Here is a 24,369-nt window from a genome sequence, read left to right on the forward strand (position 1 = left end):
CTACATTTCATATACTATAATGGAATAAGGTAGGTGGACGTTTGTATATCATTTTTGCAAAAGCTATGAGCTGTGGTAATGGAAATACTTAAAATGTTGACAAAGATTGCATGTTTAAACCTCTCCCCGCTACCCTTAGGATGCTATAATTACTAAAGCCAGAAGTACAATTTGAGGTGAGAACGTAAAAACATAGAGAAAAAAATAAACCTCCAAATCATCCATCCTTCACTGTCATCTAGAGAAGGTGGATCAAAGTGTAGGTCCTCCGAGTGTCCTGTAAATTGAGAATTCGAAATGTGAATCCATGGCTATTTGATCCATTCCATTTTTTTTAATAGGGGTAAGCAGATAGCTCCTGGGGAAGATGCAGCAGAGAGGAGAGCGAAGACGGTGGTAATAAAGCTGTGGAAAGTTCTGTGCACGTTTTCATCCTCAATAGCAGCAGTACTTTAGGAAATTTCGAAAGGAACCACGAGCTCTTCGTTGGTTAGGAAAGTCACTTCCAATGACACTACATATAATTGTTCTTCCCTGTTGGGAAGAAAGACACACTAATCAATATCTGTGCACGTGGTATAAGTGAAAAAGCAATGGATAACCAACAAGGACGTCCACATTGCTTATATGAAAAAGTTTTCCTTTGGTTAAAAAGAGAAGTTACTGATGCAGTTAGGAAAGTTTGTATAAGAAATGGGAGCCACATAAAACTTTATGAAAGGTGTTGGGATCACAGTTCATTACTTAAAACTATCTGGAGTTATCTTGCTTATTTATTGGCATACTTGGTTTGTTTGGTTTTTTTAAGATTTTATTTTAGAGAGAGAGAGAGAGCACAAGTGGGGGGGGGGGCAGAAAGGGAGAGACTCTCAAGCAGAGTCTGCACTGAGTGCAGAGCCTGATGCAGGACTTGATCCCATGACCTGAGCCAAAACCAGATGCTTAACCAGCTGTCCCACCCAGGCACCCCCCCCCTCGGTGGGGAGAGGGGAAGGGGGTTCTATCTTGAAAATGTTCATGTCATGAGACTGAGGAACTTACCTGTCTTCTTCCCTATTCTATCCCTTGGTCCATATCAGTGCCTGGTACAGCTCTCTGTATGTAAATAATTGTAGAAGAATAAAGGAAGAGAAGGAGGAGGGAGGAACAAAGGTAACAGCCATTTTCCTACATTTCTGAGCAAAAATTTCCTAAATTTCTGTCATATACTCCAAAGGGTCTCTGACTGAAAATAACAAAAACCAAGTAAGAATGACTGGTTTTCAACTACAAAGGCTGCCTCTCATTATCTCCTCTGCCCTTTTGCTCACCAGCTACCCTGCTCTCATAACAAAATGGTTATCATGGTTTGCCCAAAATCTACAATGATGCCATATCATTTGGAAAGTGTCTCATTATGTTTTTATAACTTTAGAGAATTGCTTCTGCCCGCTTAAAGTTGCCATACTTAAAGTCACCATTGGACTGCCTCCTAGACACCAATGCCCTTTATTTTTTGTTTAAGATTTTATTTATTTCAGAGACAGTGAGCATGAGTGGGGGCATGGGGAGCAGAGAGAGAGGGAAAAGAAGGCTCCCCAATGAGCAAGGAGACCGATGTGGGGCTCAATCCCAGAACCCTGGGATCCTGACCTGAGCCAGAGGCAGATGATTAACCCACTGAGCCACCCAGGTGCCCCCCCTTATTTTTTTTAAATCTCCTCCAACAATTGTATTAAAAAGTGCTATATGATATTGAAATAAACGTGAAGTACAATTTCAAGGCATTCTTGTCCCTGTCTTAAGGTGATAAAACTTGCCTCTGTGTATATGATTTTTTAATTAACTTTAAACCCTTGTGTACCTAAATCTATATAAGTTGTGTGCTAATTTTCAAAGCTAGTCCCCCAGTGACCCATGCCTCCAACGTTCACATCTTTGCATACTGTCCTCCTCTTGAATCTGGGCCGCCCCTGTGACTCACTTTTTGAGCAAAAGAATAGGGCAGAAGTGATGCTGAATATTTTCTAAGACCAGATGATAAGACGTCTTACAGCTTTTGCCTGGGACTCTGAAATACTTACCCTTAGTGGACTCCCTCCTCGAACTCAGCTTCCATGTTAAGGCCACGTATTGGTGACAAGCTTTGCTTAGACCTTCAACCGATAGCATCAACTGCTAGGCCTGTGGGGGAGCCGTCCTGGGCATCCAGCACAGTTGAGCCTTCAGATGCCTTGAGCATCTGTGACCCAATAAGAAACCCAACTAAGGGCACCTCAGATGAGCCTAGTCAACCCATGGAACAATGAGAGCACAAATTAATTGTTTGTTAAACCATTGAGTATAGGGTGGTTTGCTACCCACGTATATTGATAACTGGGATAAATTGATTAAAAATACAGTGCTGAGGCTATATTTAGAGACATTTAAGCTAAAACCTTATAAATAACCTTGTCAAAATTAACAGAAATGCTGTATAAGAAGGTCGAGTTATAGAAGAACAAGGTAAACCGTAAAAGATCCTTAGGCATTCCGGGGCATGCTTCTGCTGATTCTATCTGGCTCTTTCCTTTGAGGTGGCTCTTTTCCTTTGAGGCTCTTTCCTTTGACACTCGGCCAACGTGAAACAACGTGACAACCTTAACCTTCTGGTGTCTGCAAAGTAAATATACTTGCGATTAAATGTGACTTAGACATGAAAATAAGTCCCTGTCCACACACTTTGGCTAAAAAAAAAAAAAAAGGAAAGGAGTGGTCACAAGTAGCCAGACTAAAGACTCAATTAAAATGACACAATAGATGGGAAAAAAAATTTTTTTTAATCTACTCAACTTCTCTTTTCTATTTGTTAACACTTCGTGAAGATTGGGTCCAGAATGCCTAATCAGTTTTGAAATCTTAAAAAGCTCTGAAAACCAAAAGTGTTTTCCCCCCTAAATTTGGCACCTAAATTCATCTGCTAGCAACTGGATTTTCCTTTGGCTATTTATGGACTTTATTTTATTTAATCTGAATGTTCCTCCCGTTGTTGAACCATCAGTGTTTGATTGCAGGGTCCTAGCCCAGATCCCACTAACGCTGCCCCTTAAGTAACATGCAGTATACGTGCTGTGTCACCCTCCTAAAAATCGAAACTTCTGAATCCCAAAACAGTTTTGGTTTCAGACCTGAAGTAGACTTTACTGGAGACCTGAAGTAACATTTTGTGGTGCAAGGGTGAGACAATATGTTGTGAAGTCATTGAACATTTGATTCAGACAGCCTGAGTTCAAATCGCTACTCTGCTGTTTGCCACCTCTGAGACCTAGGTCAGGGAGGAACCCTCTGCCTCAGTTTCCCCCTCTGCAAAATGAAGATAGTGATAGACATTACCACATAGGGTTCTTAAAAGAACTAAATGATGAGATCATGCATGTAAAGGGATTACCGAAATGACTAGTAGTAAACACTCAACAAATGTTAACTCTTACTGTATTGTTATTATATAGAAGGTTCCTTAAAAAGTCAATAAAATTAATATCTCCACTACAGTTCAGGAAACTACTCAAAGGTATTACCAGCAGGAAGATATTCAACACAGGGGATCCGATGTACAAACTCTTTGGAAGGAGCCAACGGGGGAAGGTGAACAACACAACTCCTGGGTTATTCCACAGCAGTTGATGTCAGGAAGCTGCTGCATCCAGAGTCAGAAATCACAGGGAATGACATGAAATCACTGCCAATGTCACAGCTGCCTCACAGCTTAGAAGCTGGTAACTGTCAGGGGCATACTTTGTAGTCTAGCTTCACTGCAAAAATGTTTGTCTACCAAAGCCTCGGGTCAGCCACTACTGCCAGAGGAAATATGGCACGTTCCTTATGCCATTCAAATCCCAAGAGTGCATGTCACTGGCAGAAGGACACCTTATCAGAATTGAACTGGCAAGGGACTCTGGGAAATACAGCCCTTGCAAAACAGGTGATGCCCAACACAAATAATCTAATAATAACAATTTACATGTGTAAATTACTTGCCATAAAAGTTCTGTGAGGTGGGCAGGAACTGAGAAAGCAGAGGGGCTTCGTGGCCTCTCCAGTTGGCTGCACAGTGAGACAAGCAGGTGCTCATATTCCAGATCTAATGTGTGTTTCTTTATGCCAGCGCTCATCTGAGTCCTACTTTTCCCCCCAAGTCCTCATGCCATTTATATTATCATTTACTTACTGTTTTTCCTTCAGTTGACTCACAATTTCTACTTGAACTACATTGGAAATTTTGCATCACTATCTGAAGTATAATGCAAATCACTAACGGTGAGAAACAGGTGTCACATAACATAAGTGGAAGATAAAAGCAAAAATAGAAAACAGCAATGCTATTAAGACCACTTAATATCTTAAAAAAAAAAAAAAAAAAACGCCTGGGTGGCTCAGTGGTTTAGAGCCTGCCTTTGGTGAAGGGTGTGATATCCGGGTCCTGGGATCGAGTCCCACATTGGGCTCCCTGCAGGGAGCCTGCTTCTCCCTCTGCCTGTGTCTCTGCCTCTCTCTGTGTCTCTCATGAATAAATAAAATCTTAAAAAAAAAAGACCACTTAGATAGCATTGCCCACAGAAGGCAGGGAGCCTGAAGCCCACTCTCTCTTTGTTGAAAATGAGGATTAGCAAGTGTTGCAGTTGTTAGACAAACAGCAAACATCCTAACACCAAACTGAGATTCTCTCATTGATACATTCACAGGACTAAACCACTAAGATCCTTGAAATTAAATTTCTCACTACACGAGGCAAGGTTATTTAAAGCCCATCTTACCTTCCAAATACATCCCACACTTCAGGTAATGCTGATTCCTGCCAATTGTGAAAGTTGAGCTCAGAATCAGAGTATTTATTCATTCAATTTTTGTTTGGTTGGGTTTTTTAGGTTCTTAAAGATTTTATTTGTTTATTTGAGGGAGAGAAAGAGCTTGAGAGAGTGTGTGCAAGCAGGGAGGAGGGGCCAAGGGAGAGGGAGAAGCAAACTCCTTGCTGAGCAGGGAACCCAACGTGGGGCTCTATCTCAGGACGCTGGGATCATGACCTGAACTGAAGGCAGATGCTTAACTTACTGAGCCACCCAGGAGCCCTATTCCATTTGAAAAAGTACTTGGGGGGATCCCTGGGTGGCGCAGCGGTTTAGCACCTGCCTTTGGCCCAGGGCGCGATCCTGGAGACCCGGGATCGAATCCCACGTCGGGCTCCCGGTGCATGGAGCCTGCTTCTCCCTCTGCCTATGTCTCTGCCTCTCTCTCTCTCTCTCTCTCTCTCTCTCTCTCTCTGTGTGTGTGTGTGACTATCATAAATAAATAAATAAAAATTTAAAAAAAGTACTTGGTAGCTGAGTATTAAACACATGTCAGCATGTTTTGCTCCTACTGACTTGTTCGTAGAAGAGAGGTAAAATTCCCATCGCATAAACCATTTCAAAGTGAACAGTTCAGTAGCATTTAATACACTCACGATGTTGTACAACCACCACCTCTATGTTGTTCCCAAACATATCACCCCAAAAAAGACTCTATATCCAGTAACCAGTTACTCTCCCTTTTCTCTCTCCCTAGGCCCTAAAAACTACTAACCAGCTTCCAGTCTCTATGGGTTTACCCTGAATGTTTCACATAAATGGAATTATATAATGTGTGACCTTCTGTGTCCATCTCCTTTCACTTAGCATAATATTTTTGCATTCCACACACATTGTAGCAGGTACTAGTGCTTCATTCCCTGTTATGGCTGAATAATATCACATTGAATGGATATACCACATTTGTTCACTGATTCATCCACTGACAAACATTTGGGTTGTCTCCAACTTTGGGCTATTGTGAATAGTGCTGCAATGAGCATGTGTGTACATGAGTATGGGTCAGTACCTGTTTCTCAGTTATTTGGGGTGTACACTTAGGATTGGAATTGTGGGATCATATGGTGATCCTATGTTTAACTTTTGGAGGAACTACCAAACTGTTTTCCGTAGTGGCTGAACCATTTTACATTCCCACCAGCAGTGACAAGGGCTGCAATTTCTCCAAATCCTTGCCAACACTATTTATTTTCTGCTTTTGTGATTATAGCCATCCTAATGAGTGTGAAGTGATGTCTTATGGTTTTGATTTACATTTCACTGATGACTAATGATGCTGAGAATCTTTTCACATGTTTATTGGTCACTTGTATGTATATCTTCTTTGGAGAAATGTCTATTCGAGTCCTTTGCCCATTTTAAAAATTGGGTTGTTTGTCTTCTCACTGTGGAATTGTAAGAGTTCTTTGTTTATTCTGACCCTTCTTGGATAGGAGATTTGCAAATACTTTCTCCCATTCTGTAGGTTTCCTTTTTACTTTTTTTGTTTTTAAATATTTTATTTACTAATTCATGAGAGACACACAGAGAGAGGCAGAGACACAGGCAGAGGGAGAAGCAGGCTCCCTGCAGGGAGCCCAACGTGGAACTTGATCCCGGGTCTCCAGGATCATGCCCTGGGCTGAAGGCAGATGCTCAACTGCTGAGCCACACAGGCATCCCATCTTTTTACTTTATTGGTAATGTTCGCTGGTGGGCAGAAGTTTTCAATTTTGATGAAGTCCAATTTATCTGGGGTTTTTTTTTGTCTTGTTTTGCTTTTACTGTCATATCTATGAGTCAGTTGCCAAATCCAATGCCATGGGTTTTTATCTTATGTTCTAAGAGTTTTATGTTTTAGCTTTTATATCTACATATGATTTTTAAACCATACTATAAAATTTTCATGCAAGTAAGGTAAATCCACTGACCTAGATTAACTCTATTACCGTTAAAATTTACTCACCCTTGAAAGACTCATTTGTTTCTTTAATAAATGGGTTTGTTTAGCCATGACTATGAACAAGTCCCTATACTAGAATATATATATTTATATATATATATATGTAGACTACACACAAACAAATGTATATTTATTAGTACATATACTATTTATTAGTATAGAATATTACTCTATATACTAACAAGAAGGTTATAGAAGTGCTGAGAAGAAAGACTGGATTACCAGTTTATGAAAGAGCAACAGTAGGTTGCAAATTCGAAAAAGAAAAGCAAAACCAACTCAAACCAGCTTGTATATACAATAATGCAGTTAAGTTATTGGCTCATGTCACTGAAAGCCAACTAGAAAATGGGCTTTGTGGGATTCAATGATATTGTCAAGGACCAGCTTCTTTCTCTACCTCCCATCATGTCAGCTCCATCCAACCTAGATGACTGCCAACAATTTCCAGAGCTGCATGCATCATCATCTCAATCAGGAAGTGAGCAGCCCTCAGCCAACACTCTTCTCTGCCTCTGGCTCTGGTATGACCTGAATCACATACCCATTCCTGGGTATCCATAAATGTTGATTTATGGCCAGAGTGTATGATTATGTTAATTGCTTTCACTGCTGTTTAGCACCAGTAATGGAGTTGGGCTTCTTCCCACATGGGAAAGATATGGTTCTCAACTAGAAATTGGGCAAGTGACAAAGAAAACAGGAACGTATATTGGGGAGAGGGGAGGAACATCACAATGTTCACCACAGGTAATCTCAGAGAAGTCTTAACAGAAGAGAAGAGATTTGACCTGGTTAGAGGGAAACAAATAAAATAGTGAGTGTGAAGGCTCAGTTTTAAAAATAGGGAATAAGCATCTATATTTTAGCTCGACCGCTGGTGTCAGGTGAAAGTTAATAATCCTAGTAGGGTAACTTGGGGACATATCATAATGGAGGACTTCAAATACTTGACTGAGGAGTTTAGACTTAATTCACCAAGCAACAACAACAAAAAAAAAAAAAAGAAGGAAAATGACCTTTTTCTTAGAAAAAAAATTTTTTTCTCTAAAACTGTATGGAGATGAAAGAATTTTAGAAGAATTTATTTTAATGCTAGGTTGTGGTATTTGAATAAGCTATATTCACCAGTAGAAATTCACTCACTCAAGTGACAAATATTGATTGGGGATATATGATGTGTGTCCAGTACTGTTCTGGCAATAGCTGAGTTGTTCAGTGGTGAAATATAGTAATGTTACTGCCTTTGTGAAGGTTACAGGCCTGTGGAGATCCTATCATCTATGTCTTCGTGGTATCAGATTCTAATGTCTCCTCTGCCTTTGGAAAGCGTTACACCCTGGGTCAAAACAGTTCACTCACAGTCAATGGAAAATAAATTAAGAAAGCATTCAAACCATAGTTAACAAACCTGCGCATAATCTCCATGTGCCTTGCCAAGTGAATCCATCCCTCTTCTAAATCCTCCAAGTCCAGTTGATACTTCACTACAGAGAGGTCACTCTTCAGCCCTAGTTGGATGAAGGGATGTGAACTTCACCCAGAGATTTTACTTAACCTCAAACTCAACATACTCATCTTCAAAATGGATCTCTTTGCTTTACCTCAATTGTAGACCTAAATATTGTCAAGTTAAAGTCAAAGCAGAGACTAGACAATTAAGTTAAATCACCCATAATACACTTGGAAGTCCCTTCTTTCCTCTCCCTGCACCTCCCCCACCCCCATCCCCTTTCTTTTAGCAAACCTCTACTGTGTACTTTCAAAGGCGCAGGACTGGAGAAGAACAGCTATACAGCCCCTTACCTGCCCAACTCCCTAATTTTTGTTATGAGTTACTCCTTTATTCCCTGTATGACCTGAGCTCAGAAGGATGCATTTGAGAAGAAAACAATTCTCTTCCCCCAACCCAGAAAATGTAGCTTTGCATTGGTCTGAGAAGCGAAACAGCCTAACTTAAAGCTGGAAATAAGGCAAGTTTATCCTAAAGGAAAACTTCTTCAGAAACAAACAAAAAGAAACAATGAAAAACCACATACCATAGAATTTCAGCTCTATGACATTCTGGAAAAGGCAAAACTATAGAGACAGTCAAGGATCACAGGTTACCAGAGGTTGGGTTTTTTTACTATAGTGTAGATACTTGTCATTACACATTTGTTCAAACCCATGGAAGTTATAACACCAAAAGTGAACCCTAATGTAAACTACAGACTTTGGATGATGATGGTGATGATGATGGTGGTGGTGGTGGTGGTGGTGGTGGCCACCACAGGTTCATCAGCTGTGAACCTGGTGAGGTTCTGGTGGGGATGTTGATAATGAAGGAGGTTGGGGGCAGGTAGGGATAGATGGGAAATCTCTGTATCGTCCACTTGGTTTTGCTGTGGACCAAAACCTGCCCTATATAAAGTCTGTTTTAAAAAAAAATGAGAAAAGGAGAATTTATCAGTCCAACCAATACTTACTAAGCCCCTGGATATGCCAAGCACTACTATATGACACACTGTAGTATCAAGGGCGAATAAGACATGCGTGGATCCTGCCCTCACAGAACTTCCATTAATGTTGTAATCAGATAAAGTCATTGTGCTTACTGAGTTGCCCTTCCCAGATAGCATACTATAATTCTCTACTCCAACTGAGAGCCCCGGCTTCCTCCAGCAGGTAGCTAATGGGTAATTCCAACTGGCTTAAAGGGGCCAGGCCTTGCAGCCCCTGAGAGAAGATACCCCCAAGTCCAATAATTCTCACCTGAAGCTTTTGAAAAATTCTGTTTCTGGGGTATCATCTTCAGAGACTCCAGCTCAGTAGGATTAAGGTTTTGCCCAGATACTACACTTTGCCAAGCACCCCAAGTGGTTCTGATGCAAGAGATTTGAAAACCAGTCATTCAGCAGTGGATTTCACTCTAAATAATAACAGTAATCACTCTTGTCCTGTTTTGACATACTGAATCTTTTTTTTCTATTTATTTATTTGGGTGGAGGGGGGAGCATAAGAGAGGTAGGGGTAGAGGGAGAGGGAGAGTCTTAAGCAGACTCCATGCTGAGTGTGAGCCCCAACACAGGGGTCAATCTCAGGACCTGAGATTATGACCTGGGCCCGAACCAAGAGTTTGATGTGTAACCAACAGCACCACCCAGGCACCATTGGTGGAGTTTTTAAAATACCTAGAACATGTCAAAAATATGATGATATAGGCACTCCTGTACATTGCTTACCGGAGTGGAAATTGGTAGAATTTAAGTGAAGGGCATTTTGACAATATATATTAGATTTTATAGTATAAATAGTTTGACCAAGTAATTTACCTTCTAGGAGTATTTCTTAAGGACATAACTTAAACACATATACACAAATAAAACCCACAGAGATCTATGTATAGGGCCATTCAGCATAGCCTTGTTTACAATATTAAAAATTTGGAAGCCACCTACCTGTCAGTGAAGGATTGATTAAAAGAGTAAGCCATCTAACAAAGTGCAATCCATTAAAAATCATGTCATCTATATCTATTAATAATAGAAATAAACCTTTAACTGACTTTTTAAAAACTACATAAAAAACTACATGTATAGTATAATCTTGTTTTTAAATAAAATAATAAATGTTAGGCACATTGTGGGAAAGAAATCACTGAAAATGTTAAGAGTGATGATTTTGGGTAATTATAGTAGAGATTTTTATTTATACATTGTTACATTTCCTGAATGATTTCTACAGCAAGCATATGTTACTTTTAAAATCTCCTCCTCCCTAAAACCCTTTATATTTAAGTTTTATATTTGCAAGGGGATTTTCATTGAAGGACTGGCCTCTAAGGCAGTTTGTATATTACTCTATGAGGGGTGGGGAAGGAAAAGGAGGTAATGGAGGGGTCTGGAAGAAAGAGGAAGAGGGTAATTGGAGTCCACCCTACAGCCCAGGGCCCCAGACTAGGTCTGAACCTAATGGCAAGACAGACTACAAGCAAGGATGAAGAGATCTTCTCCCAGGGGACACTGTGAGACAGAGAGGCATAAACAATGTCACTACAGTGTTCAACCAGGGTGTATGGCAGGTGACACAGAGTAGGACTAGGACAAAGAATTATTCTCAATTCAGAGCAGCAGGAAGGAGCAGCAAGGGCCTATGGGAATGCTGAACCATCTTGGCATTTCGAGGCTAGAATACTTTCTATGCTCCTATGCTCCTCAGATGTAGCAGCATAGAAAGAAAGCTCTGCTGCCTCAGCCAGAGCCAGCTGGGTGCAGCAGCCAGGCCAGGTTGGAGACGGATGGATGCTGAAGGGTAATGCAGGGGATGAGGGGTACAGGGAGGATTTCTAAGGTGAGCAGTATGAGAGCATGTTTCAGTGCCGAGAGAAGCATCTAGCAGTGGGACAGAGGAGGGAGAACTAGCTCTTCTCATTCCACCCATAGTCTTGATCTGATCTCATCAGCATCATGGTTTTAACTACCACTCTAATGGAATTGGCACATTTTATGCCCAGGGCGCAGGCACACAATAAAAATATACTAAATAGATGAAGCTTTCTGCTGGCTTCTGGATCTAAATCATTAACTCATCATCTCTCAGCAATTCCACTGCTACTAACTTAATATCACACACACACGCACGCGCGCGCGCACACACACACACACACACACCATTCTTCCTTTGGTGTTCATTCTCAATGAATGGCAACACCATGCACCTAGTTGTCAAGCTAACTATGTGAGATCCTCCTTAGTGCTCCTTCTCATCTCTCCCCATAGACAACAAGTCAACAAGTGTACATCCTCCCTTTGGAGAGCTCTTGAATCTATTCTCTCCTGTTATTCCCACCACTGTTTTCAATTCAGTCTCTCATCATTTTGCGTTTGGGTTACTCCAACTCTTATTTTCAGCCTATTCCTCACTCTGTTGTACACAGCTATGCTGCCCACTGTTAACAGTACCATTTTCTGAAAATTTAAACCTGATCATGGCATTCACTTACCATTCTGAGCTTCAAAATAAAATGCAAGGTAAATATTCAATAAATGACTGACTTGCCAAAGAAAGGGAGGATTCACCTTGGAAAAAGATTGCCAGCCCTTCCCAATCTGGGATAACTTTGGGCTAGTCATCTTTTATTATAATAATCTAGTTCCAGTTGGTCTCAAGGCAAAAACTCAAAACAGGTGTTTCTAGGTTTGGTTACTTGCTCAATATTTTCACTGTCCCACAGGAAGAAGGTCAAGGGGAGCATTGATATAGAGTACAAGGTGACAACAATTTTTTTGTGGCTATAACAGAGAACCCATCATGCCAAGAATTGGGAAAAGGCATCTTTAAAGTGGAAAAATAAAAGGTCACTTTGGCAATTACATATCATGCATTTAGCCTTGCTACCTAGAAGATACTAAAATAAGCTGTGAAATAGTTCATTTCCAAATAAAATGAGGAGGGACTAAGAAGCAGCTAGCAGAGCTTAGAAAAGTGCAAGCCATGTAACAGTAATTTCATTTCTTTCCAGGATGAAGTAGCAGGCTATGCTGATAAGGAGGAAGCAATAGCTATAATCTATATAATCTACTCCTTGCAATAAAGATTCCGATGTGATGTTATCCCCAAGAACCTGGGACGATGCAGTTCAGTTGAAGATGGCTAAATTGCAGATTCGTATGTGATGCCAACACCACGGCATTTCTCAAAGAATAGCAAATATACTCTTTTTGACAAAGAAAATGTTAAGATCCACCTTTTCCAGTATTGCGAAATCTAGAACAACAACAAAAAAAAACCATATGGGAACCCTCTCTCATTTTCACTGTAACAAAAGACTGAACTATAACAAAATCTGCACTTAGTAGACAGGCTCGACATGGTGGCCAATGTTATAGATAATGGCTAGTGATAACGCTGCTGCATCATGTACTTACCTGGGCAATGAATAACCTGTGAGTGTCACTGAGTAAATAGGGCATACACAAATAAAACTATAAGTAAGACACAGCTAGGTTGAGGTTAAAAGGGATGTCATCATTTCTTCCAGCAGTACTGATGCCTGTGGAACTTTGGAGTAATCGCTATCCTTCCTCAAAATACTATTACTAAAAATCAGCCAAAAATGCATTTTAAGCCAAGCACTTAGAATACAATTTTTTAAATAAGCAGGATATACTTTTTTTAAGGTTTGTTTATTTTAGAGAGAAGAGAGCACACACGAGCATGCGGAAGGAAAGAGGGGCAGAGATGAGGAGGGAGAGTCCCAAGCAGACTCCATGCTGAGCCCATAGCCCTACTCAGTGCTCAGTTCCACCGCCCCAAGGTCACAACCTGAGCCAAAGCCAAGAGTCTGATTCTTAACCAACTCTGCCACCCAGACACCTGTACTTTTTTTTTTTTTAAGTAAGGTCTATACCCAATGTGGGGCTTGAACTCGCCACTCAGAAGAGTCACACACTCTACTGACTGAGCCAGCCATGCAATCCCAGGACATATATTGCTGTCTCCCTCGTCTCAGAGAGAAGAGGTTCTCTGTGAGGACAAGATGATAGCAGTGAAGAACTTGCCTCTGTTACCTGAGTTTCATTTCCCCTTGGAGTTTTCTCAGTGGGTATGAAAGTCATTAATGCTGTTCAACAAATATTTCTTAACATAAGAGTAGGACTGCTTCCTGGCCCTGCTGGGTTGGGTATAGTCATCCGGGCTAATGAATTGTGAACAGAATGTGGCATATGTAATTCCCGTGCAGAACACTTAATTGCTGGTGCAAGACCCTCCGGAGCACTCTTTGCCTCTGCTGCAGCAGCCAGCAATGCTCCAGATGGTAGCTGCTCCATTAGCCTGGATTACAAAACAATGCAGAGTGGAAACCCCTAGTTGTCCTGCCATAGAGATATAACCAAATGAACCAAAATGAGATCTTATTTTCGGCCAGTGAAATTTTGGAGTTGTTAGTGCAGCAAAGTCTGAGCTATCCTGACTAACACTGTAAGATTATTACTATCACTAACACTCTGATCTTCATTATAAACTTTTCCTTAACCTTGAGATCCTGATTCCTTAACCTTGAGATCCTGACATTGACAAAAACTTTTTCTTAGGTTCCTATTGACTTCATTGGTAAAACTGGAACTTTCGAAATGGCAGTAATAAAGACAATGGGAGAAAATAGGTGGCAAATGAGAGTGAGCTACGAGACAGATGAACTGGGTTCCACTGCATCTATGCTGCACAGCCTTGAGCTAGCTACATCATCTCCCCAAACCCCAGTTTCCTCAACAATGAAACAAAAGATGATAGCAAGAGAACCTATATCACTGAATTGTTTTAGATGCTCGATAAATTCCCATCTAAGAAGGTATCTTCTCAGTGGGTCCTTCCCTGCTACCATCTTAGCTTAGATTCCCCCAAAAAACAGAGCCTGAGAAAGATGCTTATGTGTACTTTATCAGAGATTGTGATTTCGGGGTCAGAAGAGAGAGGAAAAGGGGCAAAGCAGGGCAGGTGAACCTACACAAGGATGCAAAGTAGCAATACAAAGTTGGTGACTGGTCACTTGATCCTATAGGACCAATGGAGAACTCAATAGGTCCCTTAGGACCCTCCATTTATGGGGGTGGGTGGAGGAGAAAGGAGGAAGCATGTATCTATCAGTTCCTCTCCCACATTGGTCAAAGGTTAGCCCCAGGGGGTGTTGAAAGTAATCTAGAGGACTCGACTGCTGGTTGAACTTCAAGCTGGACCTGGGATCAGAGGTCCTCATCCCCAACCCAGTCCTTAAAAAGTACACTTTGTCTCTGGTTCTCAGAGTGGGAGCTGTTCCAAAGACACAGGCTTGAGAGGATAAGGTGTTGTTGAGACCATCTGGATGGTTTGTGTGACTGAACCCAGTTAAGGCCACTATAGGCTTTTAAAATTGGGCAGGCAGGTGTGGAGACCTACGCATTTTGCCTCCATCCAAGACAGCCACATATGTAAGTTCCCTTATTTAACCTGCCACCTACCAATCTGGAATAACCTGCTTCTTTTCTTTGGTCTCTTTTTGCCCTGCAAATATGGGGGCGAGTTTGCAAACCAACAAGGGGTGTTAAGTAACCTGCACCTCTGGGTCAGGCATGCACAAGTCTGAGCACTGAGAGATGTGTCGTACACCTTGTCATCAATAGGGCAGCCCTAGGATGGACGACGAGAGGCAGGTGGTGCTACCAGGTTGCACCTGCATCAGGCTGACATCAGAGTCTGTATTCAAGAGACTTGAAGACAAAACAGGTGTCTAACCCACCATCTATTTAAAATTGCAAATACCCCACTCTGGAATTTCTTATCCTTCTACCTTGCTTATTTGTCTTCATTTTACTTATCACCATCCAATATACAACATTATTTGCTTTTTTAGTTCATTCTGTCTCCCCGATTAGGATGTCAACTACCTGATGGCAAAAAGTTTTCTTTTGTAACCTGCTGTATCTCAATAATTAGAACAATGTCTGGCATAGCATAGGTCCTCTATAAAAAATATTTTTTAACTATTTGTTTTGATATATCAAATGTATAGAAAATTTGCAAAGAAAAAAATAGTACAGAGAACATCCACATATACTTTAGTCAAATTTACCATTATTAACATTTTACATTTGTGCTCACACTCGCTCACTCTCTCTTACACACACACAGACACACACATATTCTGAACCATTTGAGAATAATATGTAAACATCACATTCATTTACTTTCAAATACTTAAAACATGTACTTTCCAAGAATAAGGACATGCTATAACATAACAGGACAATGATCAAAAACAAGAAACTTAACATGCTGATGAATATACATTTCATATACAAATCTTGTCAATGATCCCAATAATGTCTTTTATAGTAAAATTTTTTCCTAATTGGAGATTCAGTCCATCATCACACACAGTGCTTAGTAGAAATGTCTCCTAAGTCTTTTAAATTTTAGAATAGTTGCTTAGTCTTCCTTTGCCTTTTCTAATGGTGACATTTTTGAAGACCATAGGCTTGCTTTTTAAATTTATTTATTTATTCATGAGAGACACAGAGAGAGAGAGGCAGAGACATAGGCAGAGGGAGAAGCAGGCTTCCTGTGAGGAGCCACCCAGGTGCCCCTATATGCTTGTTATTTTGTAGAAAGATCCCTCAATTTAGATTTGCTTGATGCTTTGTCATTAGATGTCTGATGATAAAGAATACATGAGGGTGCCTGGGTGGCTCAGTCAGTTAGGCATCTGCCTTTGGCCCAGGTCATGACCCCCGGGTCCTGGGATCAAGTCCCTCATCAGGCTCCCCGCTCAGCAGGGAGTCTGCTTGTCCCTCTCTGTCTCTCCCCCCGTTCATTCTCTCTTCCTCACACACTGTCTCTCAAAAGGATAAATAAAATCTTTTTTTAAAAAATACATGAAGGGGATCCCTGGGTGGCGCAGCGGTTTAGCGCCTGCCTTTGGCCCAGGGCGCGATCCTGGAGACCCGGGATCGAATCCCACGTCGGGCTCCCGGTGCATGGAGCCTGCTTCTCCCTCTGCCTGTGTCTCTGCCTCTCTTTCTCTCTCTCTCTGTTTGACTATCATAAATAAATAAATAAATAAAAATTTTTTAAAAAATAAAAAATACATGAATAAATTATTACTATCAAACATGATTGTTTTCAAAACATCTTATCCATTCCCACCAATTTGATATTTTAGTCATACTAAATTATGAATTCAGTTGCTGTAACATCTCACATTCTTAACTTACTTTTTCACATTCTTATCTTACCTTACAAAAAAGAACCAAATAGAAGTTCTAGAATTGAAAGTGCAATAACAGAAATAAAACAATTCACTAGGAAGAGGTTCAATAGAAGTTTTAATCATATGGAAGAAAGAATCAACAAACTTGAAGATAGATCAATTGAGAATATCAAGTGTGAAGGAAAAAAAGAATAAAGAAAATTGAATCTATTTACAATTTCAGAGACCTGTAGACACCATCAAGCATACCAACATATAATGACAGTCACAGAAAAAGAACAAAAAGGACAAGAAAGAATATTTAAAGAAATAATGACCCCCAACTTCCCCAAATGTGAAGAAAAACATTAATCTACACATCCAAGAAGTCCAAGTGGGGTAAATTCAAAGAGATCCATATCAACAGAACATAATCAAGCAGTTGAAAATATAAAGACAAAGAGAGAATCTTGAAAGCAGCAAGAGAGAAGTAACTCATCACATACAAGTGATCCTCAATAAGATTAAGAGCTGAATTTCATCAGAACCATGGAGGCCAGAAGGTAATAGGGTTATGTATTCAAAGTTGTTGAAACAGAAAAGTACCAACCAAGAATTCTACAGCCAGAAAATTATTTATCAAAAGTGAAAGAGAAATTGACATTACTAAATAAATAAAAATTGAGGAATTTTGTTACTAGCAGACCTGAAATATAAGAAATTCTTTAAAAATAAAAAATTAAAATTAAAAACATTTTAGAGTAAAAAAATTTTTTAAGTAAAAAAAATTAAAATTAAAATAAACAAAAAGAAATTCTAAAGTTAGGCTAAAATGGAAGGACACAAGGTAGTAACTTATATCCTCATGAAGAAGGAGCATCAATAAAAATCACTAAATGAGTGGTAGATACAGCATAAATGTATATTTTGTTTGTGACTTTTTTCCTCCCACCTGATCTAAAAGGCAACTACATAAACTAATAATTCTAAATATGTATTTATGGGAATGTAAAACATAAAGATATAATTTGTATGAAAATAATAGCACAAAGGAGGGGGTAAGAGAGGTGCATTAGGTTTTATATACTATTGAAATTAATTTGGTATTAATTTGAACTTAGTTTGTTATAAACTAAAATCTAATTAAATCCACTGGTCAAGCATTAAGAAGATAACAAAAATATAATAAATGACAAGGGAATTTAAATTCTACACTAGAAAATATCTTTAAAAGGAAGGCAGTAATATAGGAATTGAGGAACACAAGAGGCAAAAGACATAGAGAAAGCAAATAGCAGAATGGCAGATGTCTTACCTTACCAATAATTACATTAAACATAAATGGATTAAGCATTCTAATTAAAAGATGACATTGACTGGGAGGTTGGATAAAAACACATGATCCAACTCTATGCTGTCTGCAAGAGACACACCTTGTAGCTACAAAGATACAAATAGATTTCAAGGAGAAGAATGGAAAACATACCATGCAAATAGTAACTAAAAGAAAGTTGTAGCAGCTATACTAATATCTGACAAAATAGATTTTAAGTAAAAAATTGTTACTTGCAGCAAAGGAGGAGGTTTTAGAATGATAAAAGTGTCAATCCATTAAGAAGATATAATAATCATGAATATATATGCACCTTACCATGGAGCCTTAAAATAAATGAAACAAAAGCTGTCAGAAATCAGAGAAGAAACAGATAATTCAACAATAATAGTTGGAGACTTCAGTACTTTATATTTAATAGTGACAACTACACAGAGGATGAACAAGGAAATAGAAAATATTATTTTAAAATATAATGAACTCTTTTTTTAAAAAAAATTATTTATTTATTTGAGGGAGAAAGAGAGTGAGCACAAGTAGGGGACATGGGAAGAGAGAGACAGACAGACAGACAGAAGCAGGCTTCCCACTGAGCAGAGACCCTGACATGGGGCTCGATCCCAGGACCCTGAGATCATGACCTGAGCCAAAGGCACCTGACTGAGCCACCCAGGCACCTCTAAATAAAGAACTCTTAAAACCACAATTTAAAAAAATTTTAAGGACAATTAAAATAAAATTTTTAATAGCAAATGTTGGTAAGGTTGTGGAGAAACTGGAACCTTTGTGCACAGCTGGTGGATGCAGCTTTTTTGGGAAACATTCTGACAATTTCTCAAAAAGTTAAACCCAGATTTATCATATAACCCAGTAATTCTATTCCTAGATATATATCCAAGAGAGTTGAGAATGAATATTCACCTAAAATTTGTTCATGAATGTTCATAGCAGTATAATTCATAACAGCCTAAAAGTCAAAACAACCCAAATGTCCATCAACTGATGAATCGATAATACAAATGTGGTCTATCCATATAACAGAATATTGTCCAGCCACAAAAGGAGTGAAGTAAGGATACATTGCAACATAGATAAACCTAAAACGTTATGCTAAATGAAAGAAACCAAATGCAAAAGGCCACCTATTATATGATTCCATTTATATGAAATATACAGGATAGGCAATTTCAGAAAGGCAGAAGTGAATAGTTGTCAGTGGCTAGGGGCAGGGGAATGAAGAGTAGGGGCTAATTGAATGTGGTTTCTTTTTGAAGTGATGAAAATATTCTGGAATTAGACAGTGGCGATGGTTGCACAGCCTTGTGAATATACTAAAAAAAACTCTAAGCTGTTCGCTTTAAAAGGGGATTTTATATTTTGTGAGTTATGGCTCAATAAAAAAAAGTTCAAAAGAAAATTTCAAAATGAGATCAGCTATCTGGATATATTAATAACTTAGCCAAAGTATTACTATAAAATTTAGAGTATGTCCTAAATCTCAATTTGATTAAGCAAAATGAACCCAAAGTTAACTAACTTAACACCAAATAGAAAACAAGTCCTCAAAATATAAAGGTAGAGACCTAGGGACACTTGGGTGGCTCAGTCTATTAAGCATCTGACCCTTGGTCTCAGAGTCATGAGTTCAAGCCCTGCATTGGGCTCATGCCCAGCATGGAGCCTACTTAAAAATATATATATATATATTATATATTATATATATATTACATATATGTATATACATATATATTTTATATGTTATTTTTAACATATATATTATGTTATATATTATTATATATGTAATATAACATATTGCATATATACATATTATTTGTACATATGTATATATTTAAAGGTAGATAGATTGATATATATATATATATATATATATATATATATAAAGGTAGACATCTATATGAATTCTTGAAAAACAAAACGAATCAAATGGCAAAAATTTGTCATTGTTCAACCTTCCCCATCATGGGGAAATGCTGCACCTATGGGAATATTTCTGTAAGAAAAAGGTATACCACATAGTCTTATGGAGATGATTTTCCAAATCCTATCATGGACCAGATGAACCATCATTGAAGCCCTTAATCTCTCTTTACTCACGTTCTGTGTTCTTCAGACAACTTTCTCATTGCTATTAGGCTCCTCAGGTATATCCTTACCAAACACACACACACACACACACACACACACACACACACACACACACAAAGCATACTGAATCAAAGTCAAAAGAGTTTGAACCATTAAAATTTTATATTTTCATCTTAAATTAATACCAAAATTAACAAGATGATTCATCATTAGGCCAACCTGATACAATAGTGTACAAGAGTCAACTATCAAAGAATCGAAGAGTGTCTGGAGTCAGGCCAAACCCAATGGTCCACACTGAGAAGTCTGCTGGTCATGAGGGGCAGCACTTAGAGGAGAGGATGGGCGGTGAGTAATTCTGCAGCTATGCATGACCAGCAAGCGACCTCTGGTTTACACACAATACCTTTATTGAATTCCATTTGCCCTCCCTTTGAATTTAGCTAAGTCTTTTTGAAAATGCCATCTTGTCCTAGCCGTGTGAGGATAGGTCTTGTTTATGCTGGGGTAGGATGCTCAGGGAGAAAGTCCCTGTGGCCATGGTGCTGATAATGGTCATCACAGCAGAGAACCCCAAGGAAAAAATGAAATGCCCATGTTTCATAGGAGATTGTTTGGTCCTGCTGCCTATCACATCCCAATTCCCACAAGCCTTTCCCTCTGATACTTCCCACACTAAGAATTTAGGGGTTTTGTGACTTGACTTACAGAAAGAGAGGATTCCCTTACAAGATCTCTACAGGAAACTCTGAGGGGCACCTGGGTTATTCAGTCGGTTAAGTGTCTGACTCTTGATTTCAGCTCACATCATGAGTTCTGGGTTGGAGTCCAAGTCAAGCGCCACACTCAGCGAAGAGTCTGCTTGTCCCTCTCCCTATATCTCTCCCCCCACTCGTGCTCACTCTCTCTCTCTCTCTCTCTCTCTCAAATCAATCGATCTTTAAAAAAAGAAAAAGAGAAAGAGAAACTCTGAGATGTGAATGTATCAGACTGGAAACTAGGTTGGTACCGGGACAGGTTGGGACTAGAGCAGCACCCTAGTCAAGACACCAGTCCAAACTGAGGGCAACGTCTTAAGAGGCTCAGACGTGGGCTAAGTAAGATCGTCTGGGTGGAATGAGCTTGGGCCCCTGCATCTCTGCTGGAGAATGCGACCATGCAATAGGAAGACTCAATTCGGTTTTACCTTCATGAGAAATAAAACTTAATTATGTTAAGCATCTGCGATGTGGGGGTTCCTCTATGGCAGCAGCTCCCTTTACCTTACAGTCACTTTTATAAATGCCGTGAAACAAAAGTTGCCCTGAGAAGCTGAACAAGAAGGCGTGTAAGAACACTGCTTGCCGTGGCCTCACAGCTGAGTCTTCTACTCGGCATCCTCCCCAAGCTTCCACCCGTTCCCTTACCTTCTATTCATAGCCGACTTTCTTGGAATAGCAGTCTACATGTGTTTTCTCCATGTCCTCACCTCCCACTCATTCCTCATTTTATACAATGTAGATCTTCCCTCCCTCCCCATTTGTCTGGAATCACACCTATGACCTCCTTGCTGTTAAATCCAACCCAACACAATTCAGTCCTTATGGAGTGACTTTCAATATGCAACAACACGCAGACTTCAAGAAGTGTGATATTTATGTTTCTGACTCTAAAAATTAATATTTCTAAGCTTTCCTTTTCCACTGGGAAGGAAATCCAATCGTAGCCATGATTAGGGTTCTCAGGTCTTGGGTCATGCAAGAATCAGAAGGGTTTTAGACAGCCCAGAATGCTGGGGATGGGGTATTTGGTTCATACAAGTCCTAGGTGACCTGCTTCTTGTCCAGCCAAGTCCACTTCCCTTGGGGATGAGTGTCACCCCTCCTTCTGTTTGTAGCTGGGCACACCAGGTGCTGTCTAGACTAAAAGATGAGTTACTCCTTAAGTAGACACTATGCCTGGCACCTGCCCCAGGGGTCCTAAGTGAAAAGGCCTTTGACTCCACTTCTCTCAGGATCCCTGGGCCTGGGTTCATTCCCCTACCCTTTAGAACATTCTTGCTGACTGAGGCCCCCCAATCATGCCCAATTCTGCAATCTCCTTGGAGCCCCTCCTCTGCAAACAGTTCAACTTTCTCTGAGCCCCTAGAGGGGCTAAGGAATGCTTGATCTCCCAACTCAAAATCCCTGCTTGGACAATCGAAAAGCAAAACTATCTCCCACTGACACACACTCATGAGTCAAAGCCTCAGTTGGTGATGCTGTGACACCTGCTTGCTTGATCCTCGAAAGTCTCTCCTCTTTTGAACCCTGTGCACATTCTCTCGGAGTTTCCCTTCTTTCCCTGTGGTTATTCTTTCTCAGTCCTCTTTTATTCTTTTATAATTTTATTCTTAAAAGTACCTTGAGGGGCACCTGGGTGGCTCAGTCAGTTAAGCATCTGGCTCTTGGTTTCGGCTCAGGTCATAATCCCAGGGTCCTGTTGGGACTTGTCTGCTTGTCTCCCTCTTGTCTGCCTCTCCCTCACTCACACACTCTCTCTCTCAAATAAATAAATCTTTTAAAAAATTAAGATAAAAGTACCTCAAAAGATTATGTACTGTCCCTGTACATTTTTAGTTTATATCTTAAAAATGTTATCCTAAGTCTAAAGAGTTGCAAAGAATGGATTTTTCAGTACATTGTAAATCTCATTACTTTGAAATGACCCTGTTGTATCATTCTTTTAAATAAATCTAATGGAGTCTATGAAACATGGTGTTTGGTTATAATCCAGTATCATCCAGATTTTAAAATATTTGAGCAACCTCAAATATTTTTTAACCTTTGACATCTTATATGGTTTTTTTTTTCTCCCTTTGATATCATCTTTCCCTTCCCGCAGAATTTAATCTTAATATATTTTATACTTTAAAGCCTTTTATTGATCAGTCTTTTCTCTGGGAAAAAAAATTAAAATTTGCTGTGATTCCCATAGCCACAAGTCTCTAAATGTTAAAAGTGTCTTCTGTGTTGAGTTGCCATTACAGTGATTACTGGTACATAATTGTTCAAAACAACAAATACTATACATTTGATAAATAAAGATTAAACAGAAAACTTTTCCCCTAACTTTATTGAGGTATCATTTACATCCAAAAAAAAAATTCACCCATTTTAGATAGACATATTGATAACCTGGGACAATTGTGTTCACTTATATAACTGACACCACAATCAAAATTAAGATATAAAACATTTCTTTTACTCCAAAACTTCCCTCTTGCCTCTTTGCAGACAGTCCTCAACTCTTATTCCTGACTCTAGGCAACCACTGATTTGCCTCTGTCACTACAGTTTTGCCCTAAATAAGTTTTTATTGGGAATTGTTGTGGCCTGAATGTCTGTGTCTCCCCCAAATTCACATGTGGAAATCTTAACTTCCCTATGTGATAGTATCAGGAGGGGGGCGCCTTTGGGGGTGATTAGTCTGTAAGGGGATTTGTGGCTTTATAAAGACACACGACAGAGTTCCCCTGCCCTTTCCACGGGTGAAGACCCAGGGAAACGATGCCATCTATGAAACCAGGAAGCAGGCTCTTACCCTACCAGAATCTGCCAGCATCTTGATCTTGGATTTCCTAATGCCCAGAACAGCAAGAAATAAAAATTCTGCTATTTATAAGCCTTTCAGTATGGTATTTTGTTATAGCAGCCTGAATTGACTAAGACAGAAATGCATCTCTTAATTTCTGGGACTGGAGATATATATATATTCCCCCCCCCCCACCCGCCAAGTTTAGTCATCTGTTAGTAAATATTCCTGGTTTCTAGAATAAGACAAGGTGTACCATCAATTCTACTCCTATTTTTCATTTTTATAGATGTACACTTTGAGAAACCTTACTCACAAATAAATGGATGGAAAAGGAAGAAGGTTTTTTTAGAGCAGTGGCTCTCAACTCTGAGCTCCTTTAGAATTATGCCCCAAATAGATTGCCCAGAGCAATCCCTAATCACAAACTCCTTGTGATGGCTTACCAGGGGACAGGTCAATAAGATCTGATTTCAATCCTGTCGCAGGCAGAGCTGGAGACCACCAGCTGGCAGAGGATCTGCTACTTGGCCACCAGAGTCATGGGCTTTCTCAGAGCCAGCACCAATATTTCCAGTTGCCCCTTTGTTTGCTTCCCCAGAGGTTCTTCCTCTCTAGGGTGATGCAACCTGGTGCTATGATGGGTGTGCCTCTCTTTTGGAAATGAGAAGAAAGGCAAGCATGAAAGGATGAGAGAGGAGATACTGAACTCCCTCCTCCATCCCATCACAGGTCAGCTCAGAAACAGAGCAACTGAGGAAAGATTAGAAATTGAAGCTGAGAATCTAGAAATGGACTCCCTTAAAACACTTATGTACACGTTACCCTCTTTGAAAGTCTTCACAGGGAGTGCTTTATCCCCGTTAAA

At 39.8% G+C, this 24,369-nt stretch overlaps 1 long non-coding RNA gene across 2 annotated transcripts; it reads right to left on the reverse strand.

Annotated features, from left to right (window-relative positions):
- Positions 1–30: 30 nt before the first annotated feature.
- LOC129513351 (uncharacterized) lies at positions 31–24,083 on the reverse strand. 2 transcript variants are annotated; one of them, XR_008665231.1, is made up of 4 exons: positions 23,948–24,083; positions 8,216–8,315; positions 1,042–2,634; positions 31–534 (listed from the first exon to the last, which is right to left on the reverse strand). It is a non-coding gene; the product is annotated as an uncharacterized LOC129513351 (long non-coding RNA). The 2 variants fall into 2 exon arrangements; XR_008665232.1 differs by lacking the exon at positions 8,216–8,315.
- Between the last annotated feature and the right edge of the window lie 286 nt (positions 24,084–24,369).

Source organism: Nyctereutes procyonoides, unplaced genomic scaffold (genome assembly GCF_905146905.1).
Source record: "Nyctereutes procyonoides isolate TBG_1078 unplaced genomic scaffold, NYPRO_anot_genome, whole genome shotgun sequence".
NCBI classification, from domain to species: Eukaryota; Metazoa; Chordata; class Mammalia; order Carnivora; family Canidae; genus Nyctereutes; species Nyctereutes procyonoides.